This window comes from Pantherophis guttatus, chromosome 4 (assembly GCF_059756535.1).
Source record: "Pantherophis guttatus breed Tessera chromosome 4, ASM5975653v1, whole genome shotgun sequence".
Lineage (NCBI taxonomy): Eukaryota > Metazoa > Chordata > Lepidosauria > Squamata > Colubridae > Pantherophis > Pantherophis guttatus.
This window is the reverse complement of record NC_142066.1, coordinates 119,278,538-119,304,938: the sequence shown is the minus strand read 5'-3', so window position 1 is coordinate 119,304,938 and position 26,401 is coordinate 119,278,538. Positions and strand designations below refer to the sequence as shown.

At 40.0% G+C, this 26,401-nt stretch overlaps 1 protein-coding gene and 1 long non-coding RNA gene across 4 annotated transcripts in view; both read right to left on the bottom strand.

Annotated features, from left to right (window-relative positions):
* GSDME (gasdermin E) overlaps window positions 1-11,450 on the bottom strand; it is a 40,743-nt gene extending 29,293 nt beyond the window's left edge. For 2 of the 3 annotated variants that reach the window (XM_087892668.1, XM_087892670.1), the window contains exons 1-7: window positions 11,154-11,450; window positions 10,589-10,677; window positions 7,215-7,245; window positions 6,858-6,894; window positions 6,230-6,256; window positions 4,403-4,438; window positions 3,427-3,451 (exon numbers count right to left, since the gene is read on the bottom strand). The gene's annotated coding sequence lies outside the window, so the exon portion shown is untranslated. Of the gene's footprint in view, window positions 1-3,426; window positions 3,452-4,402; window positions 4,439-6,229; window positions 6,257-6,857; window positions 6,895-7,214; window positions 7,246-7,865; window positions 7,924-10,588; window positions 10,678-11,153 lie in introns of those variants that run through there. The other variant, XM_087892669.1, reaches the window with a different exon arrangement.
* LOC148114327 (uncharacterized) lies at window positions 2,413-25,897 on the bottom strand. The gene is made up of 8 exons (XR_015734014.1): window positions 25,798-25,897; window positions 24,672-24,707; window positions 23,553-23,601; window positions 23,394-23,460; window positions 19,926-19,976; window positions 13,725-13,752; window positions 11,802-11,832; window positions 2,413-2,545 (listed from the first exon to the last, which is right to left on the bottom strand). It is a non-coding gene; the product is annotated as an uncharacterized LOC148114327 (long non-coding RNA).
* Window positions 25,898-26,401: the final 504 nt, after the last annotated feature.

The window sequence follows — 26,401 nt, the reverse complement described above, 5'->3', positions numbered from 1 at the left end:
GGTTCTCCCCCAAACCCACACAACTCACCTCCCTCCCAGAACCCTTTAAAATCCTATCTAAAAACTTCCCAAAAAAACCCCACAGCCCCCTCTTCACAACATGCCATCTCCCGAGATTCCAAAATCCGTTATCAAGGTAGGGCCTCAATAGTGAGGAGGGCCAAACATGCAAGAGGGGGGAGTCTCACAGCGCAAGAAGTTCAGCAGCCATAAACATCACAAAAAAAAAAAAACAGAGGTGGAAAGTAAACTGGTCAGGGCTTCACCAGATAGTCCAATAGTACTGGATCAAGAGTAGATCTTCGTACCAGGAGCTGGGCTTCACTGCCCTCTCACGGCAGTGGAAGAAGCCAGTGTCATCCCACCACGTTCGGAGGATAATTATCCCAGTCACCCTTTCACAGTGACTGGGCCAGATGACACCGACAATAAAGTCAGAATAGTCCATCCTTTCGTTCGGTGGATGACAACAGCCCCCTCAGCACCTGCATACCATTTCACCCAGTTCTCTTCCAGTTAGGGGTCGGATAAGAGGCCAGCAGTTCGTAAAGATGTTAATAGCAATGGTAATAGTCCCACGGGCACAAGATCTTCCTTGAGGCGAGAGTAGGAATAGTGAAACAGCAAAACCCAATCCAAGGGTGGATGGCCATCAAAGGCCAACACCCACCCATACCTGGGGGAAGGGGGGAAGACGGGCCACCCGAGGCAACCAATAAACCAAACCATGGTCAGCCTCCCGCTTCTCCTACCCCCAAATCTCCACAAACCCCCAGTCACAGCTCTGATCTCAAAAACCCCGATCACAGTAGGGGTCTCAGTCAATAAAGGCCAGATGGTAGTCCTGAGGGCAAAGGCTTTCCATATCTCCCCCATCCACCTACTGCAAGCTGTTTCCCTGGCCGGCCGGTCCATGGCTGCCATTGCCTCCACCGCTGCTGCCGCTGTTGTCGCCAGCTCACAACTAGGCACCCTAGGCTCCCCAAGCATCCTATTCTTCTGGGAATAGATTGCAACTTTGCCATTTGCAGCCTTACCTGGGACCGAAAAAAAAAAATCTTACTATGGTACAATGACTCATGCTCATTCAAAAACTGCAGTTAGTTCAGAATGCAATGCCCCAAATGCTAGCCAGGCCCCTTGATTAGGAGCACATGCTATCAATCTCCCCTCCAAAGAGAAGATGCCCCAAATAATTAGTGCTGTCGCCGCCAAGATTCGCATCATGTCTCCCGCTCCTTTTTCTTTCCAGAAGTAGGGGACTAGGCGGAGTTTCTCTTTAGGTAACCTAATAAATCAAGCCAGTTCTGGTTGAAACAATCAGTCTTGTTGGTACCCATATACAATGCCATAAATTGCTTTCTATGTCAAACCAGCACTTTAAATTGCACCTGGAAAGTAACATTATCAATGCAAGATCCAAGCATAGATAAAATAGATAAGACAAAATAACTCAAAAATAAAGATGTGACCAGCCAGTGTGGCTAGAATGGCTTGCCCTCTCTTCAAAATCACCTAGGAGCATCAAGAACAAATATTCTGGAGGCCATTCTAGCCAGACTGGGCAATCTGCTTTTATTTTTGAGTTATGTTATGTCTCAGTTGTCATTTTATTGCTTTTTAGTTGTCAGACCTAATGCAAATGTTTTAAATATTTTTCCTTATATGAGATGTGCTTGTAGTGGCATACAAAGGTAATAATATCACACAATTTGTATTTCAATATGACCAAGAGGTCATATTGTACACCAAGAGTGTATGCACCAATATAAATAAATACCGTGTGTGTCCAATCACACTTGGCCCATAAAGAATTCAATTCAATTCAATTCTTTATATTCTATTCTATTCTATTGAAGTAAGGTATTCTATGCCTCAGTATTGCAAAATTTTATTTATTTATTTATTTAATTTATATACCGCCCTTCTCCCAGAAGGGACTCAGGGCGGTGAACAGCCAAAATTAAAAAAACATACAAATACAAAAGTTAAGATAATTAAAAAGAATTAAATCACTAGCTTCCAATATAAAACCCCCAAATCCATAAAATTTAAAATCCCAATTTAAAAACCATTTAGGCTAGGCCAGCTTGATGGAATAAAAACATCTTCAGGGCTTCACGGAAGGTCCGGAGGTCCGGGGTCAATCGTATTCCAGGAGGCAGTTCATTCCACAGGGCGGGTGCCCCCACAGAGAAGGCTCTCCCCCTGAAGAGGTAGGGGCTTGAATAGTATGTCCTTGTGGGTAAATTCATGTGATTGTACTAAATTGATAAATATTAGATTTCCACACTTTACTGAATGAAATAAAATCCTGGACAAAGTTATATGGATGTATGTCATAGTTCTAAACATCAGCAGGTTCTCTAATCCAGTTTGTAATCAATTTAAAATATTGACTCAAATTATGGCAGATTAAAATATATTTATTTGTCATATAGATATAAATATTTTAATACATTCAATAAAATTTAAAATTTCAAACATAAATATTCTCCAGTATTTAGATTACATTTATACTGGATTTCTGTTACTCAGATTCACCCTGAAAAGAAAACAAAGGCAAACTTTTAAAATGCACACTAAACTCTAGCATTTATACTGCAATTTTCACCATAAACTAACCTAGATATTTCAAACTTAAAGCAATTGACATACTATTGTTCTTAAAATTGAAGTAAATGAAGCTGACATCCTATATTTCTAAACTAGCTGGTAAATGTAATAGGAGTATGCAGAATCCAACATTTTTTGAAATGTCCTTTCATAGATATAGGTAGTCCTCGACTTAAAACAGTTGTTGTTGTTGTTGTTGTTGTTGTTGTTATTATTATTATTAATTTATTTATTGAATTTGTATACCGCCCTACTCCCGAAGGACTCAGGGCGGTGAACAGCCAAAAGATAAAATACATATAATACAAATGTTAAAAAACCATTAAAATACAATTAAATAATTTGGCCCAGAAAACAAAATTTAAAACACCCCAAATTTATAAGACAAATTTAAAATTTAAAAATTTTAAAAACAGTTTAAAAAAGAGGTTAGGCCAGGCCGGCCTGCTGGAATAGGAATGTTTTGAGGGCACGGCGGAAAGCGCGCAGATCTGTGATCCTCCGGATCTCCGGGGGGAGCTCGTTCCAGATGGCAGGTGCTCCCACAGAGTTCATTTAGTGACTGTTCAAAATTACACCAGTAATGACTTATGACAATTTTTCATACAGTTATAACCATTGCAGCATCCCCATGATGATATGATCAAAATTCAGACTCATATTTATGACAGTTAGTGTCCTGAGATCATGTGAGCACCTTTTGCAACCTTCTGTAAGCAAACTCAATGGGGAAGCCAGATTCATTTAACAACTGTGCTACTAACTTAAACTACCTGTACTTTTATATAAAAAAACTACCTGCTTGCTTACCTGACTGTAGTCTTCAACAATATAACTAAATTGGGGAGAAATAATAATTCAATCAATTTGATAGTCTAAGATATAAACGATAATTTTATCTAAAGCCTTTATCTATAAATCTACTTGAAGACAATTCTCACTAAGCTCAATATGGTTGTTTTGATGTGTTCTGTAATCAAACCAGGGCAAAGTTTGAAATTTAGTTGATTTTGATTTAGATCTTACCAACTTCTACACCACACAGTTTTAGTAATGTTGTCTTTTCCTTTTAAATTGAATGTCTTTGTCTAACCTAAATCAATTGATGTTTGCTCAAGGCATTGAGCCTAATGTAATATAAACCATGGATAAAAAATTTACCCATGGGTGCTGTAACTGCTGTCTTGTAGTTGTTCAGATAGCATGACAAGATAAAGGCAGCTATAGGTTGCCATTCCTGTCAACCACTATTGTTCCCAATTTGTGACTATTTGGGTAACACTTTCTGGCTTTCTTTTTCCAAATTGGAAGAAAATATCTTCATACTGGCCTAATTGGTCACAATTATTGTGTGAGACAGAAATCTGATTCTCTCAAGAGTCTTAAAGCCTCTACATTAATACCTGTTATATACTGTGGCTAGAACACTCTCTTTTTATAACTCTTTGGGTCTTCTACCTATACATTTAGAGATAGTTGGAGTTTTCCAACAAGTGAACTTAAAAGAAATCATTCACTAAAATTAAGCAAAATTTAAATGATAGGTTTGAATGTCATGATAGGCCTAACATAGTACTTTGGGTGAACCAGATTAATGGATAACAAATGAATTAAAGGAAATCCTCTTAAATAAAAAAAAAAATCAAAAGTGAAAAGAGTAAATAGCCTCAATCCAATTTTATCTCTTTTGTGCCTCTCCAACCTCATTAATTTGTAGAATCCAGAAGATCAGATTACACTTTGTATTTGTCTTGTATCTTTTTAAATAAAAAATATTTATTAATACCTTGAATCATATTCTTCAGTTTGAGTTTCAATTGTTCTGCAGGGTGGAATGAAACTTAGTTATTTCTGACTACAACTATTAGCCATTTAACTCATGATCAGAATACAATATGAAATTACCTGGGCTACATATTTAGACTGCAACAATCTGTATGATCATTAGATGGCAGCAAAAAGATACAGAAAATTTGTTACTGCTGTTTTGTACTGTACTTGTTTAGATTTATGCAATCCAGATTTCCTAGGCTTATTATGCACCTGGTTTATGTAGGAAAGGGGGTAAAAAAAAAATCCTGCCACACAATTATTGTAAAGTCAATGTGTAGTCCACATTCAATATGATAATGATTTTCAATATGATATTGGAGTTTAATTCTCTCTGCATAATATCCATAGCAAATAATAAAAGCAATAGTTCTATTTAACTCTCCCTTCACCCATCTCTATATTTACATAGAGAAAAGTACTGTATAAAACAGGGGTGTCAAACTCAAGACTTGTGGGCTGGATCCGGCCCCATGCGCTGCTTAAATCGGGCCTGGCCTGGAAATATCAAAGGACCGGCCCGCAATGCCTGTTTTCAGCTGCCATGGCCTCCTGCAGCACTCTGCCAGCCAAAAACAGTCTGCAAGGGGTGGGGGCGGAGAGAGACTCGCACAATGTAATGACTGGTTATATGGTAAGATATATGATCTACTTTTTGAATGGCATCACCAACCCTTGGCATTTACTGTATTCCCTAAAGAAATTTGAGTGCAGCCCATGCACTCAAAACCCTTAAGAAAGGCTGAGTTAAAAGGACTAACTGAAGTCATAAGGAGGTTTTTAAAAAGTAAATTAATGCCTTACCATTCTCCCCCATGAAATTTTATTACTTCTCTTAAGGAAAGTAATCTAAGAGTGTTTTACAGTTGAACAATATTTGAGAGTGAAATATAGCAGTTACTATCCCAAACACAAAACCCTCTTTGGAATTTTTAAAAGATTAGTTAGAAAATCCAGGTAAGCATTCCCTTCATCTTCACCTGAAAATATCTCCAAACAGCTCTGTGAGTCAAAGGGTAATGAGTGTATGCTACAACTCAAAAATAATGGGAGTCCCTGACTTACAATCATTTTTTAGTGTCTGTTCACGCCCACTATAGCCATGCCCACCCCTGGCCACCTCCACCCAAGCCAAGTCCCACCACTACCCCTAGCCCTCTGAGGTCAAATACAACCCGATGTGGTCTCAATGAAATCGGGGTTGATACTCCTGGCAAAAAGTAACAGGAGGCAACTGCCATCAGAAAACCTGGCATCAGGCACAATTGCTTCTAAAGAAAACTTCTGTGCATGCATTTAAACTAATGAAGGACAACTCATTATTAAAATTGGTATAATTAGAAATAACTAAATGAAATAGTTTAGACTCATAAACTAAAACTAATGGTTATATAAATTGCTGGAAATGGAAAAGGGATGCTAGCAAGCTCTAAATTTAAATACAATTATTACACAGCACAGCATTACGTGAATGGGGTTTTCTACAATGTGAAACTTATTTTGAATAATGTTTAGACAGAAGTAGGTAATTTACAATTTTTTAAAAATACATTTTAGTATAAGTGATCATTTGTAATTCTTCAAGAATTTTTAATTTACTAAAATCCATTTTATTAGATAAAAAATTAGCAAATATACTTCAATTGGAAAGAAAAATGTTTTTCTTGAAATATAATCTCTCTGTGGTACAGATCAAATTTAATTTCTTTAGGAATTTCTTTTAAAGAAACACCAATGTTTTTAACTTAAAAGCAATTTCAAAATAAAATATAGATATCCTTACCTCTTCTCCAGTTCATCTGTTTGAGTGCTGTGGATTTTGAAATGGAAGCTTATCATTTTAGAAGAGCTATTGACTGATATACATACCTTTTATTAAATATATAAATATATAACCCCAAAATATTTTAACACAATTTTTAGAGTTGTATTCACAGTTTTAAATAAACCAAATGAAATGCAACAGTGTTATTAATCTAGTGTGTTAACTATAAACTAATTTACTACAAACTACCTATAGAAAAAACACACATCCTATTAAGGCAATCATTCATAAGAATGAATGTAAGGATGTAAGAATTTAACCTCAAGTGCACCCTGAAGTTTGAAATGATAAATAAAAAATGTAGCATGAATCTTAAATAGATATAAAAGAGTTTTAAAAATGTGAAAACTTGGAGTTGAAGTTTACTGACTGATCCATGCAAAAATGGTCCCACACACCTTTTGTCATTGTTGCCACTCTAGCTACTGAATCCAAAAACAGTGGATGCCAGCCATCAAATATTTGCCCAGCCTTGCTATGAATATACATTTAAATGGCAATATCTATAATTTTATAAATATATCTAATTAATTATTTTGAGTAATTCTCTGCATTAACTGTTGAATGGAACAAAACCTACCCTTACCTGACATGCTTCTTTGGTTCACTTAATATTCTTTTTGCTGTAAAATTAAAATTGACATCATATTCATTTATATTTGGATTTTTAAAATATATTTACTCTTTGTTTGAACTAATCACTTTAACAGAAAATGTTTCATATACTCAGCATTCAGGGTTAAGGCAGAGTTTTCTAACATTAGAAAATAGAATTTCAAAGATGTTTATTTAAACTATGGAATTAATATATCAAATAATGCTTAACTTAGGATAATATACTGTCACTATTCAGAGTAAGATCACGATGACATACAAACTGACAAGAAACCAGTGGCTTTAAAAAATTGAATCTTTTGTAACTATTTAAATATTAGTAACATACCTTGGCCACTGAGAAGTTCAGACTCTTCATACTGAAAGGAGAGACAAAATCTAACTTTCATTTAATTATACCAAACCAAAAGTCTTCAGAAATTCGAAGCTATTTATTGCTTAAATAAAGGTTTGCCTTTGAGTCAATCTTCTTCTGGTGATATATATCTGGGCTGCAAAAATCTGAAAGAGCTAAAACTTGCTAATAAAAGAACATTGATGTTTGGATTTACATATCACACTAAGACATCATGTGTTCTTTATTAGGGTTGTCAAAAATCTTCTAGAAGAAAGCAAAGTTTTCTGTATCTGTTGCCATCCAATGCATATCCAAATTTGTGCATCCCAGATCTGGCAATCCTAGCCTTTGTGGTTTGTAAATAATGTAAATAATTGTGTGTTGAATAAGGTCTGCCAGTTGCCATTGTAGAATAAATCACTGTTAAGATAGTTGAACTTAGCATGTAAATTGGATGGAGTCTCCTTCAATTTCTAGCTCATCCAAAGCTAGTCCTAAACAAGTACTATTGATTTTACAATTTTCAAAGAAATTCAAACTGCATTATCACTTACTGTACTACAACATGAAACCCCAATCTATTCTTCTTTGTACAAAAAGTAAGTGACACTAAGAATTGTTCCTTAAACAAAATCAACTCACCCAGAAATTGGTAACATTCAAGTAATTTGATATTTCACCAGAAAGTCTCTCAATTTCACTTTGAAAACAAAGCAGAATATAAATTCACATACATACATTTAAATTGAAACCTACTACCATGTCAGTAATTTAAAAAGCATAATAACATTAAATGACATCCAGTCTGTCTCTGTAGGCTAACATTGTCTATCATTTTTTACTAAAACACTTATACTTTTTATTTATTTTTTAGTAAGGAAAAAAGAGAACCTTATAGGTTAGTAATGGAATTTAATTGATAAAAATAGAGGCCTACCTTTAAAATACATATTTTAAATCATTAAAAGATCTAGGTGTACTTTAGCTGAGCATTAACTAAATTATTAATTCATCAGTAAGGCAAACAAAAACAATGTAGAAACAGTGCAACTATACAAGTATCATGATATGAATAATAGATGCAGGTAGTCCTCAACTTACAACCATAATTGAGCCCAAAATTTCCATTGCTAAGCAAAACTGTTAACTGAGCTTTGTCCCATTTTACAATCTTTTGTGCCACAGTTGTTAAATGAATCACTGCAGTTGTTAAGTAACACTGTAGTTAAGTGAATCTGGCTACCTCATTGATTTTGCTTATCGATGGGTTATAAAATATGATGACATGACCCCCAGATACTGCAATCCATCATAAATACATGTCAGTTACCAAGAGTCTAAATTTTGATCATGTGACCATGGAGATTCAGCAATGGTCATAAATGTGAAAACAGTCATAAATCACTTTTTCACTTGTTGTAACTTCAAATGGTCACTAAACAAATGAATATAAATTGAGGTCTCCTTGTATTGCAGAAGTGTCACAAAAGGAATTGTATTGTCCATGTCACTTAATCACAAATATAGTTGAAGAATGAAAGTGGCAGTGGCAAGACAAAGATATGTAATATTAGGATTATTTTTTAATTTTTAATTCTTGAATTAAGGTAGCATACCACCTAACATTTGTACTACAGTATTACTATGTTTCCGCAAAAATAAGACCCTGTCTTATATTTTTTTGAACCCTGAAATAAGTGCTTGGTCTTATTGCCATGTGCTCAAAAGCCTGATTGGGCTTATTATCAGGGATATCTTATTTTGGGGAAAACAGGGCATCTAAAATGGAAATATTAACCCAAATATCCAAATTAACCAAACTAAAAAACATACAGAGGTGCTTAAAAGTTTCTGCATAAATAAGACCTATAAGATGGTAGGTTCTAAATGAGTCCTAAACTAGAGAGCCCAATTAAACAAATGAGTAAAAAATATAGTTTCTCCTGCTTCTTGATCCTAGAAGCAGGGGTCTGCAACCTTAAACACTCAAAGAGCCATTTGGACCTGTTTCCCACAGAAAAAAAACACACCAGGAGCCATAAAATCTGGGTGGGCATGGCCAACTCAATGTCACTCACTCCCACCAGGTCACATGACCCATCCAGCCACGCACACCCAGCCACAAACCATTCTCTGTCTCTCTCTCCCCCTCTCCCTATCTTCCCATCTCTCTCCCCACTCTCTCTCTCCCCTCCTCTCCTCTCTCCCCCGTATCTCTCTCTCTCACTCTGTATCTCTCCCCCTCCCTCTCTTCCCCTCTCTGTGTATCACTGTGTATGTATCTCTCTATGTCTCTTTCTCCCCCCCCCACTCTCTCTCTCTCTCTCTCTCTCTGTGTGTGTATCTATCTCTCTCTCTCAGAAAGCCGCAGCTGGGCCAAGCCAGCAAGCTCTTCTTGGAGTCCTTTGCTACTCCTTTTATTTTTTCTTTTGGAAAACTAGGCTGGCTGAAGAAAGATCGCAAGCAGCGGCAGAGGCTTCCCTTCGAGTGACTGTCCTCCTCCTTCCTCCACTACTTCTCCTCTCGTGACCACCTGGCCGGCTGTGGCTGAGCCAGGAGCATGCGCACGTGTGGGGAGACTCTCTGCAACTGAGCACCCATGCGTGCCTTTCCTGTGCTTTGGTGCTCACTTGAGGAGGGTCTCCCCACACGTGCGCTTGCTTCCAGCTCAGCCACAGCTCACCAGGGGGTCACAAGAGGAGAAGGGGGAGGAGGGTCGTCTGAAGGGAAGCCTCCGCCGTGGCTGGTGATTGTTCCTCAGACAGCCCAGATTTCCAAAAATATCCAAAAAAATAAAAGGGGCGAGGGGCGGGGCCAACCAGTAATGGGACAGGGAGCCATAGCCAAGGACCCAAAGACCCGCATGCTGCTCTGGAGCCGCGTGTTGCCCACACCGTCCTACAGGAATCAATTTATTATTTCATCTCCTGGAGTTCCTATGAAAATCAGAGGGTTCTCATGCTTTGTGGATAGAGACAATCCATACAGATATAATCTGATCTAAGGCTAATCATCACCTATTGATTTTAGGAAGCAACTAAAGCCTAAGTCAAACTGCATCAGAGTCTCAGGAACAACTGCCAGTTTCCTCCGAATTGGCTAAACATGCATACCACACCACACCACACCTTCACTTCACACTCCTCTTACCAGAGAAGCTGGAGACATATACCACATTTTTGGTCCTCCAAAACCTAATGAATTAGGGATCATCGCAACCCACCTTATGCCTCGCATTTTCATTTCCGTTGCCATTAGTCTCTTATACCATCTGCTAAATCCAGTCGACTACTCAAATGTTTTTCCCTTCTAAAGTCCAAATGTTCAGATATCATAGATTTAAAAAAAATCTGTATGACTCTTACCTCTGAGTTTGGCTTCCACATGCAGAAGAGAAGATGGTTGTGCTCAACAAGACAAATTTCATAGCAGCTACAGAACTAGTCAGGCCTTGCTGTATATGTAATGGTATTGACAAAGACCTTAAAAAATGGGGAAGAGATGCTGCCTAGGTGACAGTCATATAAGAGAGGGTAGTTTGTAGCTTCATAATGAGTGAAGAAAGAGACATAGAAGGGACACACAGACCCCAACTTCTCAGGCTATAAAGGAAATGGCAGAATATTTGTACTTAGATTGATGTCAGCCTTCCCTTGTATACCAGACAGAAAACAGACCAGAAGAGATAATTCTATATTATTGTGCAGCTACATTAACAGAATCTTGCAAGTCTGAAAGTACAATTTTCCATCATTTCTTTTAAAACTTGATAACTTAGGGTGGGTTCCTTCTGAGCCTCTTTCTCCGTTATGCAACTGTGATCTGTATCCTCCCTTATCTGATCTTTCTAAAGGGATCATCTCTTTGCCCCATTTCTCAAGGCCTTCATCACTTATAATTACATATACCCACTAGATGCTCAACTGTTACCTGGATGTCTATTCTGTCCATTCTGATTATCAAGGTTAGGTTTCCCTTAGTCAGTGTCACTGGGAGATCAGCCTTTGTTGATTATATGTTGCTGCCACCTGCCACCTGCTGATTACACTGTCACTGCCACCTGTCAATTTTCTTACTGCCACTATGCTACTAGATAGTCAATAGCTGATTAGTGGAGCTTACAGGCTAACACCAAGCGCTACAAAACAGTTGAATGGTGATGCTGCTATTGCCAGCTTTCCAAGCAAGCTGTTTAGATGTGCCATGCCCACTGGTTCTCAATCTACTATAGGCTACCAAGTGCACCTTCCTGTTCATTCACCCATGAGGTCACAATGGAAGCTTTCCTGTCACTATCTCCTGCTGCCACTGCGAACCTTCACGGCATCAGTTTATAGTATAGGGGAATCTGAAAAAACTCCAAATCTTTTTCAGCTCCTCACAAAGTATATATATTCCATCTTCAACACATTTCATCACCGAATTCCTGTGTCCAATCCCTAGCTTTCATCTAGACTTGAAACCATTAAAATAAATATGTAAAAAAGTACTTTGGCATGTCAGAAACCTTTCAACCAACATATTAAAAATGCCTTTCAATAAATATATTAAAAATGTCTTCATCATACAATAACTTACTTCTCATATTCTTCTTTCTTCAGGGCCCAGTCTGAGGGGAAAAAAACTTTTGCTTTTTGAAAAAGTAACTTTCCTCCCAGATGTGAGTAAAGTTTTATTTTCTTAAAGCACATTTTCTTAATTCAGAATAATTATTACTAACACTGTCTATTATTGTAGTCTTCACTTAGTCAAACCAAATCAGTTTAAGAACTGTTGGACTGGGCCAAGGCCATCTAATTTAGCACTGGATTAAATGTCCATTAAGAAGCTTAACAGATCAGAGATGAAAACCATTCCCTCACTGATATTTTACTGCAACCTATATTTGGAGGGATGTTAACTTCAGTCGAGGTAACACTGAGCAAGTATCACTTGTTCTTAATAGAGTTGTTCTTCCTGGCTACCCAAACCCTTTTTAAAGCCATACAAATGAATGGCTATTATTACATATTCTGGGTTCTGGATTATACTGGTTAATGATACACTGTATAAAGTACTTCCTTTTATTTATTTCATGTTTTCTGATCAGTTTTATTAGATGAGTTCTGGTTCTAGTATTTTGAGCCATGGGGGGAAAATGTCCACATTCTACAGGCCATCTATGATTTTATACATTTCAATAATGTCTCTCCTTAATAGGCCTTTTCACATGGAAATTATTTGAACATATTTGTTTAGCTTTAGAAAGAAACAATAGAAAGTTCTCCATGGTAAAACATAGTAAATCTATTTTTTCATATCTTGGACTGTGTCAGAATGCACAGGCTAAAAATGAATTTCACTCATGAACTAGGAGATGAGTATAATATAATTTGGTCATAGCAGAAAAAAATGATAAGTCATGTTCATATTATAGTTCAGGGGTGGGTTCTAAAATTGTTTACTACTGGTTCTGTGGGTGTAGCTTATTTTGTGGGCGTGGCTTGATGGTCATGTGACAGTGGGTGTGACTTGATGGTCATGTGACTGGGTAGGCGTAGTCAACTCAATGTCACTCACGTCAAGGGGAGTCATAGTTTTTTGACCATGCCCCTTGTTCCTTCCTCTCAGGCCCAGTTTCAATTTAGTCGGCCTGAGAGAAACATCTCTAGCAGATCTGGCTTTCAGCCATCGTCAGTTCAATTATCTCAGAGTCACTGTGAATTTTTTGACCAAACAATTCTTTAGGATTTAGCAGAGGTACTGGTTTATCAGGCTTTTAACTGCTTGCAGAGTCGTACGGGTCTACCCATTTGTTTTTGGAGCGTTCCAGTCTACCAATTTGTTTTTGGAGCGCACTGGTCTACCCATTTGTGTTTGGAGCGCACTGGTCTACCACCACTGCCTTTTACCGCTGATCAGCAGTAGGGCGGCCCTTTGAAGCACCCCGGCAAGAGTTTAAACAGTTTTTTGCCACTCTGCCACCACCGAGAGCATCGGAAACTGCTTTCAGGCAGCTTGGCCTCAATTCCCAAACTACCACCACCGAGTGGTTTACAAGGAGTGGCTTGGTTCTAGGAGATCAGTTGGGAAGCTTCTTGACTTCTCAATTTAAAGCTATTGTCTTGTTTTTTTTCCCTCTTCTTTGTCAAGTGAGCCCTGATTTTTTTCCTTCTAGCCAATCAGCTGGGACTCGGGAGGCAGCGAATTGATTGGGGGTGGGGCCAGGCAGAGGTGGTATTTACTGGTTCTCTGAACAATTCAAAATTTCCACTCTGGTTCGCAGGGAGAACCAGTAGCAACCCACCACTGTTATAGTTAGGTGCAAGTAGAGAAATGTTCCACATTTGTAACTGGATAGAAAATGACTTGAGGGTATCACATAATTTTTGACCTAGCCAGAATATAATTTTTTAAAATTAGTAACAGGGACAAATAGTCTTAGCCCCTCTGGACCTACATTTCACCACCATACTTCCCCTAAATCACAACCTCCTCATAGATTTGTTTGTTAATACATACCTTTTGTCTTATAACGCAGCCTTGAGTTCTAATTTTAAAAAGAATATCAATCACATTAGGCTTTATGACAAATTACATTCTGAATACATTGACAAAATTACTATTACTATGAAGCTCTATGATTACATTTCAAAGTCTGCAATGGAGAGAAGCTAATGTTTTATTAGCACTATGCAGATTCAAATGGAGAAAAAGTGATTTGTGAGGCATATGATCATCACATAGCATTTGACAATTCCTCCGTTAATCAAATATATCCTTTCTTTGGAATACAATATTATGTCACATGAGATCAGATAAAGTCATAGATTTTTAAATCTACATGTACTCTAAATCACATTTCCCCTTTTTAATCTGTATGTCTTTACATATCATTTATTTCCAAATAGACATCCTCAGTTTAAGGCCTTTTTATAATAATCCATCTGTCTGGAATTGGCTAATAGGGAAATGTAACTCAACCAAAATCTTATTAATTCCAAATATTATATTTACAACATTTACATCATACTCTTTTGTCATGTGGTAATATATATCAAGATTTTATGTCATGTGTAGCATAAGTATCATCTCAGATTTTGGATTAATATATGTATTTCTGTTAACCTACCCCTTCTACAAGGATTCCCTGTGCTCAATCATTCAGTCCCTGGTCATCTCACAGTTGAACTCTACATGGGGCTATCCCTGAATAGAATTCGGAAACTACCATTGGTGCAGAGTGTGGCAACATGGGCAGTTTTGAGGGCCCCTAGAAAAGCCCCAGTAACACCATTGTTCCTTGGGCTGAATTGGTTACCAGTCTGCTCTGGGTGCAATTCAAGGTGTTGGTGATTATTTTTAAAGCCCTTCATGGCATAGGTCCAGGTTACTTGAAAGACCATCTCATCCCACTGGGATTGGCCCATCCCATCTGTGCTGTCAGAATGCTGCAGGTCCCATCAGCCAAAATATTCTGGCTGGAAGGTCCAGGAGGAGGGCCTTCTCTGCTGTTGCTTCTGCCCTCTGGAACATCTTGCTCCCCAATGTGAGTTTAGCCCCAATCTTCCTATCTTTTCATAAGGGCCTAAAGATTTGGCTCTGCCAGTTGACTTGGCAACGTAGTGGTGGGAACATCATAGTGGAGGTGGTTGATTGAATAACAACTAATCCCTCCCACTCTGACCCTGCCCTCCCCATGTGTCTTTAATGTTGATTTCAATTATTTATATTTTAACTGTACATGTATAGACATGTATTTTTATGACTTAAGCCACCCAGAGTTACCCTATGGTAAGATGGGCAGCCAATAAAATTTATAAATAAGTATATATTTTTCTGCTAAAACTTAAAGTTATATTTAGGGTTTTCTTAGACTGATTTCCTTAATTTTGTTTTATAAGCATGTGTTTCTCTTTTTTTCCCTTTTCTAAGACAAATGTATTTATATATACATTTATATATATTTATATATATCCCCTTTTTTTTTGACTAACTTATTTTAATCACAAGACTTTCCCATCACTGTAAGAGGGAGATGGTATTCCGATGTTCTATTATTTTAGCTTCCTTCTACAATTATCTACTTTACCCTTTTTGTCTTAACCATCTGTTTTAAACCATCTTTAACACCTTAAGAAGAAAATGGCCTTTCATCGCCTCCAATTCTATCTCACCTCCGATGTATTCAATAACAGAACTCCTAGCACTGCGAGATTCCCCCCTCTCGCAAGTTTGGCCCTCCCAGTTATCTAGGGCCGCCCTCAAGGACGGGTTTTGGAACCCTGAGAGGTGGTATGCTAAGAACCGGAAGCTTTGGGGTTTTTTAGATAGTTTTTCAAATTCTATTTTAAGGGGATCTGGGATGAGGGTGGTTTCCAATGTAAATAATGAGGCTGGGGGGCCTCCCGGGAGGGGGGTGGGTTGTATGGGTTCAGGGATTAACCCGTGAGGGACGGGGTCTAGTCCATCTGAAGAGCACGGCGGAGGAGATGCTGAATCCGGGGCCAAGGAGAGGGTTAGAGCTTGTGCTGTTGATAGACATTACATCAGTACTGTAGGTGGGAGGGGCAGATATGGCGGGAGTAGGGGGCCACATCAAGTTGCGGGAGTGCGCGCTCGCTGTCTTCAAGCGGTGGCATGCTCCGGCCCCCAATGCTGTTCTCGTTCCCCAGGTGGCACAGACCCTCAGGCCCTGGGCCTTCGGCTGATGCTATGCAATGCCAGGTCCGTGGTAAATAAAGCCCCCCTCATTTGTGATCTTGTTCAGGAGGGGGGAGCGGACCTGGTGGGTATTACGGAGACCTGGTTGGGCCAGGAGGGGGGAGTCCCTCTCGTAGAGATGTGCCCACCTGGTTTCCGGGCATTTCATCAGCCAAGGTCACAGGGAAGGGGCGGGGGGGTGGCAGTTATCATTAAAGAGGGTCTTAGTCCGAGGGAGGCCACTGTTCCTCAGACGGCCGGATGTGAGTCCCTCCTTGTGAAGTGGGGTCATGGGGTGCAGATGGGCCTGCTGGTTACGTACCTGGCTCCCTGCCACGTGGCAGCGGCCTTGCCTGAACTACTCAACGTTATAGCCGCGGTGGCGATTGATACCCCTAGACTTATGGTCATGGGGGACTTCAACCTGCCGTTCATCAGTGAGGCGTCTGAGGTGGCTCAGGAGTTCATGGCTTCCATGACGGCCATGGACCTGACCCAATTAATTCATGGCCCTACTCACACGGGGGGAAACACGCTGGACCTGGTTTTTGTCTCTGGTCAGTGGCTGAGTAGTCTCGAGATAGGGGATATAGCGATCGAGCCCTTGTCATGGTCAGATCACTCCCTCCTTCGCTTTGACCCTCGAACCACCACACCCTGCCGCAGGGAGGCGGAACCGATGAGGTGGTTCTGCCCCAGGCGCCTGATGGACCCGGATAGGTTCCAGACGGAGCTTGGGCCATTTCCTGAGGCTCTGGCACACGGCTCGACTGAAGACCTAGTGGCTGCCTGGGATAGGGCGGCCGCTGGAGCTTTGGACCGGGTCGTGCCTTTGCGGCCTCTGACCCGGCGTCGATCTCACCTGGCTCCCTGGTTCACCGAGGAGCTGAGGGAGATGAAACGCCGGAAAAGACGCCTGGAGAGCAGTTGGAGAGCCAGCCGTTCTGAATCTGACCGAACACTGGTAAGGTCTCATATTAAGACCTACCTGGTGGCAATAAAAGCGGCAAAGTGTAACTATTTTTCTGCTCTTATTGCATCATCAGATAATCGCCCAGCCGCCCTGTTTAGGGTGACCCGCTCCCTGCTCCACCAGGAAGCGTGGGAGGACCCCTTGGAGGGTAGAGCTGAGGACTTTGTACAATATCTGTATGACAAAATCGCTCAGATTCGGGAAAATTTGGACTCTGACTGGGTAGATTCGGGCGGGAGGATGGAGGCAAGTCTTGAGAATATTATCTGGGAAGAATTTGATTCTGTGACTCCGGAAAACATGGACAAGATACTGGGCAGACTGAGCGCGGCCACATGTTTATTGGACCCGTGTCCCTCCTGGCTGGTGCTGGCCTCTCGGGAGGTTACACGAGGCTGGCTCCAGGGGATTATAAATGCTTCCTTGAGAGAGGGTGCCTTCCCCGCCGCCTTGAAGGAGGCGGTGGTGAGGCCTCTCCTCAAGAAGCCTTCCCTGGACCCAGCAGTGTTGGCTAATTACCGTCCAGTCTCCAACCTTCGCTTCGTTGCGAAGGTTGTTGAGAGTGGGGTAGCGCGACAGCTTCCTCAGTACTTGGATGAATCGGCTTATCTAGATCCGTTCCAGTCGGGCTTCAGGCCTGGATACAGCACGGAAACGGCATTGGTCGCATTGGTAGATGATCTCTGGAGGGCCCGGGACAGGGGTTGTTCCTCTGTCCTGGTCCTATTAGACCTCTCAGCAGCTTTTGATACCATCGACCATGGTATCATGCTGCACCGGTTGGAAGGGTTAGGGGTGGGGGGCACCGTGTTGCGGTGGTTCTCCTCCTTTCTCTCTGATCGGTCGCAGTCTGTGTTGACAGGGGGCAGAGGTCGACCCCGAGGCCCCTTGTATGTGGGGTGCCACAGGGGTCGGTTCTCTCACCCCTTCTGTTCAACATTTATGTGAAGCCGCTGGGTGAGATCATCCGTGGTTTTGGGGTGAAATATCATCAGTATGCTGATGATACTCAGCTATACATCTCCACCCTGGACCACCCCAATGATGCCCTTAAAGTGATGTCCCAGTGCCTGGAGGCTGTACGGATCTGGATGGGGAGGAACAGACTCAGGCTCAATCCATCCAAGACCGAGTGGCTGTGGTTTCCGACGTCCCGATATAGTCAATTGGTGCCATCACTGACTATTGGGGATGAGTCATTGCCCCCCACGGAGAGGGTTCGCAACTTAGGCATCCTCTTGGACTCACGGCTGTCTTTATAAGAACACTTGAAGGCTATGGCCGGGAGGTCTTTTTATCAGGTTCGCCTGATTTGCCAGTTGCCTCCCTTTCTGGATCGGGACTTGTTAAATACGGTCACTCATGCCCTCGTCACTTCACGCCTGGACTACTGTAATGCTCTCTACATGGGGCTCCCCTTGAAGAGCACCCGGAGGCTCCAGCTGGTCCAGAATGCGGCCGCGCGGATAGTTATGGGAGCAGCATTGCGCTCCCATGTGACTCCCCTCCTGCGCGAGCTGCACTGGCTCCCTGTGGTCTTCCGGGTGCGCTTCAAGGTCTTAGTTACCACCTTTAGAGCGCTCCATGGCTTAGGACCGGGGTACTTACGAGACCGCCTTCTGCCACCAATAGCCTCTCACCGCCCAGTATGCTCCCATAGAGAGGGGCTTCTCAGGGTGCCGTCAGCCAAACAGTGTCGACTGGCGGCCCCCAGGGGGAGAGCCTTTTCTGTGAGGGCACCCACCATCTGGAACGAGCTCCCCCCAGAGATACAGAAGATTCCGGATCTGCGCACTTTCCGCCGTGCCCTCAAAACATTCCTGTTTCAGCAGGCCGGCCTGGCCTAACTTTCCCTTTATATTGCTTTTTTGATTTTATTTTAAACTGGGATGTCTTGAATTATCTAGGACCAGAGTGTTTAGTATATTTTAATTGGTTTTTTTATTAACATTTGTATTACATGTATTTTTATCGTTCGCTGTTCACCACCCTGAGTCCCTTAGGAATAGGGCGGTATATAAATTTAATAAATAAATAAATAAATAAATAAATATACATGGATACTAATATTCATGGTTTTTATGATAAATTAAGTAAATCTACCTTGCATGGTTAGGGTGAGTGGACATTACACTACTGCTTTGCATTTCAAAAACAGTACATGAGACTCTAACATTTAGTGCTTTGTTTAGCTCTAGGAAAACATTTCTAAGTGCCTTCCTTCCTTCCTTCTTAATTATATTCCTGGAGAGAGGCTGCAAGAATGGCTGAGGTATTAGAATATAAAACTGAGGCCAAGTGAATAGCCAACAGCAGGGATGGTCAATTAGCACATCTGAATTTCTTTGTAACACTTTTTGCCCTCAGACTCAATATCAGAGGTGTATACTCCATTTTGAAGTGAAGAAAAATGAAAGCTGTATATTCAGTGCATTTTACAAATAACCAATAAAAATCCGAATATCTATGATAGTCCAAAGTCTGAGATGCCCATTTTACATTATCCTCATTCTACTTATATAGTCCATGTTTCCTGTTCAAAATTATATGTAATATCTGGTCTCTGAAGATTTTTCAGCCCAGCCTTATTGAGTTCAGGCAAGGTTCACTATATGCATGCAATGCGTCACAATTACATTTACAGATATTGTAAAAATGATCCACTAGGTCGGGAGGACCAAGCATTTCTCCCTTTCTATTTTTTCCATAAGCCCATATAATTCTAGATAGACATTTTATTTCTAAGCTTTCTCTGCTACTCTATTCCATCTTTAAAGTTTGGGGAATAAAATTAGTAGATTTCCCATATAAACCTTCCTAAACTCTCAAGGTGAAAGTGGAATTAATGCAAATTATTAAAAGAATCATTAGCATATGAATAATATGCAGCAGAATTAATCTGAAACTGAATGTATGATCATCAGATCAAATCATTCTATTAGATAAGGTGAATTTATCATTGAAACAATAGCTATTATATAGAATCCTGAAACACAGAATGAGGTTGTAAGTCAGTCATACACTTAAATAAATTGTCAAATGAATACCGCATTTTTTAGTTTCCTATTTTCTGTTCTGAGAGCATCAATCTCCTGTACCTAAACAAAACACAAAGTCTAATTATTTTTGCTATATAAGTAACATGTTGTAAAGCAAAGTTTAATTATTGAGATTGCAAAAAGGCTATGATAGAATATTTTAGACATCTCCTTGTGGATGGGATAGAGGCAATAATATGGTAGCTTGCAAATAAATCTTTAGAGATTTCAGCTTGCATGGAATAGCATAGGCATGCTTGGAATAAAAGTGGACTATGTAGCACACTGAAAAAATATGCCAAACTAACTGCTACTATTCTTAACAGAAAATGCTGCATGTGGCACAGATATGACTAAAGGTGATAACTGAGACTACAGCTTCTCTATTTTATCACAAAATCATTGTAAATGTCTCAACTGATCAAAGTCAAGATGGGTATTGGAGTTCAGTATCTACAGGCCCTTTTAGTGACAACCATGGCATACACAATAGTGACTTACAATGTAAAAAGAATGATAACAAATGTGAATTAACAAATGGAATGAACAAAGAAAAAAAGTAACTTGTGTGTGGACAAATGGGAAAGACATAATGCATAAAACTGCAAATAAATATATGAAGAAAGGATATATTTGTCAAAAGCAACAGAAGACCAAGAAAGTTATTTCTGGAAGGTGCTGATGAGCTCTTCAATGGGGAGGGAGGAGTTGAACAAAAGGTATGTATGAAGCATTGGATAAATGTGGTAGAAGCTAGGATGGTTTGCAAAATTATAAACAGCGAGTGTGAATGATGTTGGTATAAATTAGTTTTAATTAGTTATCTTTTTCTTATGTTATGGCTTCTCTGGCTTACTATTTTTTAGTATTTTTCAGTATTCTGTATAATCTTGATTATTCCAAAAAAGAATTGCACATTATGTCTATTTGCACGTTACTGTAATTACTGAATAGTTCTAATTTATATACACATTCTTTCTGGAATTTCAGTTCCTTCTTTGAAATCTATTGCTAAAGCTGTTTATGGTATATAAATGTATATGAAGGAAAGTCTTTTGAATTTGACTATTTTACTACAGGCTGCTGAACCTTGTCTTGTTTTTTTTTCCTTATCAGTATATTGTTTAATTTGTGACTGCTAGTATATTTTAAATGAAGGTTAAGATTTACTCTGAATCAACCATATATTTTGCCTCACATAAATCCAGGGATGAAATGCTACCAGTTCGCACTGGTTCAAACGAACCAGCAGTAATAAAAGCTACCGGTTCGAGTGAACCGGTAGTAATAAAAGCTACTGGTTTATCTGAACCGGTATTTCTGACAATCAGCTGTGCCGCACGATTTACATTTGCTAGAAAGCATGAAATCTTGCTTTCTAGCAAATCTAAATCACGTGGCACAGCTGTTCCAACCCCCCTCGCTGTTCTATTTACCTTCAAATGGCTCCTTTTTCTGTGTGAAACGTGCATTTGGTGCGCATTGCACATGCACGCAGTGTCATGCATTGCGCATGTTATGTGCAGCATGCATTTGGTGCGCACTCACGTGTGCGCATGTGCGTTTGGCACACAACACGCATAGCGAACCTGTGGCAACCCGCAGAGGATTTCACCACTGCATAAATCTCAACTTTTCTGTCAAATGAAGGTGCAGTAAGAACATATGCAGAACAACAAAATGAAATTCAGTTTCTGTTGCCTACATATTGCTTTCTTGGCCATAATATTATACATATGGTTTGCCATTGGTATGCTTCCTATTAAGTAATATGAGTAAAGTTACAGGTAGTACCGTGTTTCCCTGAAAATAAGACCCTGTCTTATATTTTTTTGAACCTCGAAATAAGTGTTTGGCCTTATTTTTGGGGGGGGGTGTCTTTTTTTTTTTTTTTTTAATTTGATTTATATGCCGCCCTTCTCTGGAAACTCAGGGCGGCTTACAATGTGCTCAGCAATAGCCTTCATCCTTTTGTATATTTTATACAAAGTCAGCTTATTGCCCCCACAACTGGGTCCTCAATTTATCTACCTTAGAAAGGATGGAAGGCTGAGTCAACCTCGAGCCTTGGCGAGATTCGAACCTGCAGTAATTGCAGGCAGCTGGTCTTAATAACCAGCTTAATAACAGGGTGCCTTAGACCACTGTACTACCAAGGCTCTTTTTTTTATTATTATTATTTTTTCTTATTATTTTGGGGCACAATTTGGGGGTGGCAAGTGGGGGAGGGAGGAGGAGAAGCGAGGGGCAGGAAGCCCTGCCATGCCTGGTGAGAGAAGAGACAGCAAGAATCACAGCTGCTTGAGGCTTCAAAAGCAGCAAGAAAAATGGTGCAGGGGAACCAGGAAGATCGGGTAGAAGAGATGCTGGGCGGTGAGGGCGCCGGCCATCATCTGCCACGAGCGAAGCACCGGGTGAAAGTACCCGCGAAATTGGAAGGTGTTTTTACCATAGTCCCAAAGTACTTTTCTTGCCCTTCATGTGACAGTGGAGAACGGAGCTGGAAAGCAGGTTAGTGAAGGAATGTGGCTGTCTTGGGAAGTTTGGTGGGGTGAGGGATCTCTGTGTGTGTTGTATAAAGAAGGGGGGAAGGAGAGAACGTTGCTGCCAGCCCTGGATAACTCTCCGAGATTAGATCGGATCTCTCTCTTTCTCTCTCACTCACACACCATTCTTTCTTTGGGATCACAGCACAGACGGCCCTTCCAGGATTGCAAGGCTGAAGGCTTTGGATGGAGCATTTTGGGGAAGTGTGTCTGTGCTGTAATCCCAAGTAAAGAAAGATCGGCAGGAAAAGGGGGAGGAGGCTGGCAGCTGGGGAGGTGCTCTGGAGATCTGGGCCGCTGGCTCAACTGATCAGAGGGCAGCAATTAAGGGGCTGAACCTCCAGAAGGTGACTGGGGAAGGGAAGTGCTGCCTCCTGTGCTGGCCACGCCCACCCCTTCACTAGGTCTTATTTTCGGAGGAGGGAGTATATTTATACCCACTCCAAAAATCAGGCTTGGCCTTATTTTTGGGACATGTCCTATTTTCGGGAAAACACGGTACAAGCTATGAAGAATGAAGTAAATGAATTTTAACTGTTGTTTTCAAATTCCTTGAAAGAATGTTCCTCCCATGGAAAATGAAAAATGCCCACAGAAGTGAGGATTAAAAAAAATAACAACAACAATTACATGCAGCCCACAGAGATCTATTACTTCCAAATTGAAATTTTTTAATGTGGCAAAATTGAAGGTATGACTAGAAGTGATTATATTAACTATATTTAAATTTAAATGGAAATGAAATATAGTTTTTGTATAGATCTAATCCATTTGTTTTTTAGTAGAGTTCCTGGTATATAGGACAAAATTACAGGTGGTTTTGTGCCTGAAAATGTTGTATAGCCTTGTTTAGACAGTGATCTTCCTTTGCTTAAAACACTTCTATTTCCATGAACTTCACTATATAAAATTTGTTTTATGAACTACTTACAGACTGACTGCTGTCCAGAAAGCTGCAGATTTCATGTACAAGTCTCTTTCTCTGATCTTTGTTTTTTCTTAAAATACAAAAACGTTATTTTTTAGACTGAACCTTAATTTATAGACAATTAATTCTTTAGTCTTCTCAAGAAAATAAATGGATGCTTACAAAATCGGCAGATAGGTTTCACTTTTCATCAGCAACTGCTCACCATTTTCTATGAAATAACATTTATAGATATTAAATCACATCTCTCACAATTAGACTTGTGCCATCACTATTTGCTGACAGAGATTTGAGTCTTAGTGAATTTATCACTTACATCTCTTTTTCATAATTCTTAATATAAAAGCCATTCAGATATAATAAATAATTCAGTTTTTAAAACAAAAATTAGAATAGAAATGTAATAAAATGCAATTATATTTGAGAATATTTGCAAAATTGTAATTATTTTTTTATAAATTATTGCAATATGTTAACGATTGGTAGGAAAACACATTAAGATCAAAGTAGAAAAATGATAAATTTCAAAAGGAAAGATCCACTATTTCTGCAATGCTTCTTGTAGAATAAATATATTATATAGATAATTTAGTTTGTTGTCATTTCTATTATTAAGAGCTTTGTTTTTCTCAAAAGAAACGTACATATAGGGATCCATGCACAAGTCCTACTAGATCAGTCAGCATTTGATGCTACATTTGTTGGTTTAAAAAAATTGATATTTCAGCATTCTTTATAATATAAGCAAAAACATCTTGCAATTACTAAAGTCTGATGCACAGAATATTTTCGAACAGAATGTTAACTGTCAGTATTGTAAGCATAGTTCACTGTCACAATCTCAAACCTAATGAACCTACTTGTATGAAACAGTGGCTATCTTCTGGCAGGATAACATGTGTCCTGTAATAAATAGCAATAGCAATAGCACTTAGACTTATATACTGCTTCACGGTGCTTTACAGCTCTCTCTAAGCGGTTTACAGAGTCAGCATATTGCCCCCAACAATCTGGGTCCTCATTTTACCCACCTCGGAAGGATGGAAGGCTGAGTCAACCTTGCGTCTGGTGAGATTTGATCTGCCAAACTGTTGGCAGCCGGTGATCAGCAGAAGTAGCCTGTAGTACTACACTCTAACCACTGCGCCACCACAGCTCTTAAATTCCAATGTAAGAGCTAAATTGGGAAAGTTTACCAGTTATTTACCAGTTATTTGCACCTTGTGTTACTTATTCTACCTAGCAGGTAATATTTAAATATATGTTAAAACTTTTCCTCACCATGTTTCTCAAGTAATGGCATTTTTAAAGCAAAACCTGTAACAAGAATAAAATTTGAATGATTTATCCTTTATTTTATGATTTGTCTTCCATTGGTCAAACTTGATGGACACGTCAAGCCAAAGCGTCCCAAAGGCTCCAAAGCTACAAACCCCAATCTAAATAATTATTTCTTCTTCCCAGATACAAGGAGAGAACATTTCTAGGTGCCTCATATCCTAAAGTGGAATAGCAGCCATGACTGTAAATTGACAACTTGACAAAGATAGCAGGAAAGGAATAGCAAATTCCTGCTGCTACCATTTATATTCACCTAACTGTTCATACATATAAAGTGAATCATTGAGGTATTGGCAATCTCCATTATTTTGTTTTGTATTGTTCCTGGTTGTTAAATAACAGTGAGAACAATTTATGAATGGACCGACTTGCTTCCAGAAGTTGTGGGCGCTCCACCACTGAAGACTTTTAAGAGAGAGACTGGACTGCCAGTTGTCTGGAATAATAGTACTGGGTCTCCTGCTTGAACAGAATGGTAGATTAGAAGACCTTAAGGTCCTTTCCAACTTTATTATTCCATATTTTAAAATGTTTTTAATGATTAGTAAACCGCACCTGCTGGGAATCACGTAATGTATAAATGAAGTTATTAATATTATTATTAATATTATTATTTTCGACCAATTTGCCTTTATTATTGTGAATGATGATCTGGATCCTATTTCCCAATGGAAACGGAAATGACCAACAATTATAAAGCAAAATTGCATTCAAGCTGAGCTTGATTCTGTAGCCTCTAGGGACATCCATTCAGTTTTCTTAATACCAACACTTTTCTTAATAATGCAACTTCCTAATTCACACACGATCTGAGACTTTGCCAAAGCCCAGTTATTTCCTCGTGGCCCTCCAGGCAAGCACTACAGTAGTGAGTGCGGACCTTCAAGACATTACATGCTGCCACCTGCTGGTGCCTCATAGCACTAATAAATCTCCCCCCCCCTCCTCCTAATCTCCTATGCTCCCGCCCTTCGTTATCGAGACACAGCGAGAGAACGTGGCCTATCAGTAGGCGGGAACTGGCGAACGTTATTCGCGTGCGCTCTTTCTTTATCTTGATCCCAACCTCGCGGTCTTTCTGTGGCTGTTTCCAGGTTTTTCTAAGCTTTAGGACAGCGCACTGAAAGAGGACAAAGAACACTGGGGAGAGCTAGGTATCTACATCAACGGTCGTCTGGAGGTGGGGGCTCTCGAACGCGAATTCTCGAGCTAACCTCTCCCCATTGGCGGGGCGGCAAACGAAGGCCCGCCTCCATCCCACCCTTCCACGCGGTCCAGGGCTGAGATCACCCGGTGGAGGACCGGTGAACGTTTATGATGATACTTGCTGTTTTCTCCGCTGCTGATGCTTCAGAAATAAGTCCCGTTTTTAACTTAAGTAAACCAACGGAGCGGATGTATTGCCAAAGGAAGAAGATGGACTCGGATAAACGAATACCTTTGGCTGTTTTGTGGGCCCGCCAATCGCTCTGCGTAGTTCTTTGAAGCAAACTCCGAATTTCTCCATAAAAGTTACTGGTAAACGTGTACAGTATTTTAAAAACGGGCTTAAGCTGTACATTATATTTTTTAGCATCAGTGACTTGCTTAACATGTTTAATGGAGCTTCGTATATTGATAATACCTGCTTTTATTTCCAACGGCTTCTTCATGGAGGCTTATGGCAATTA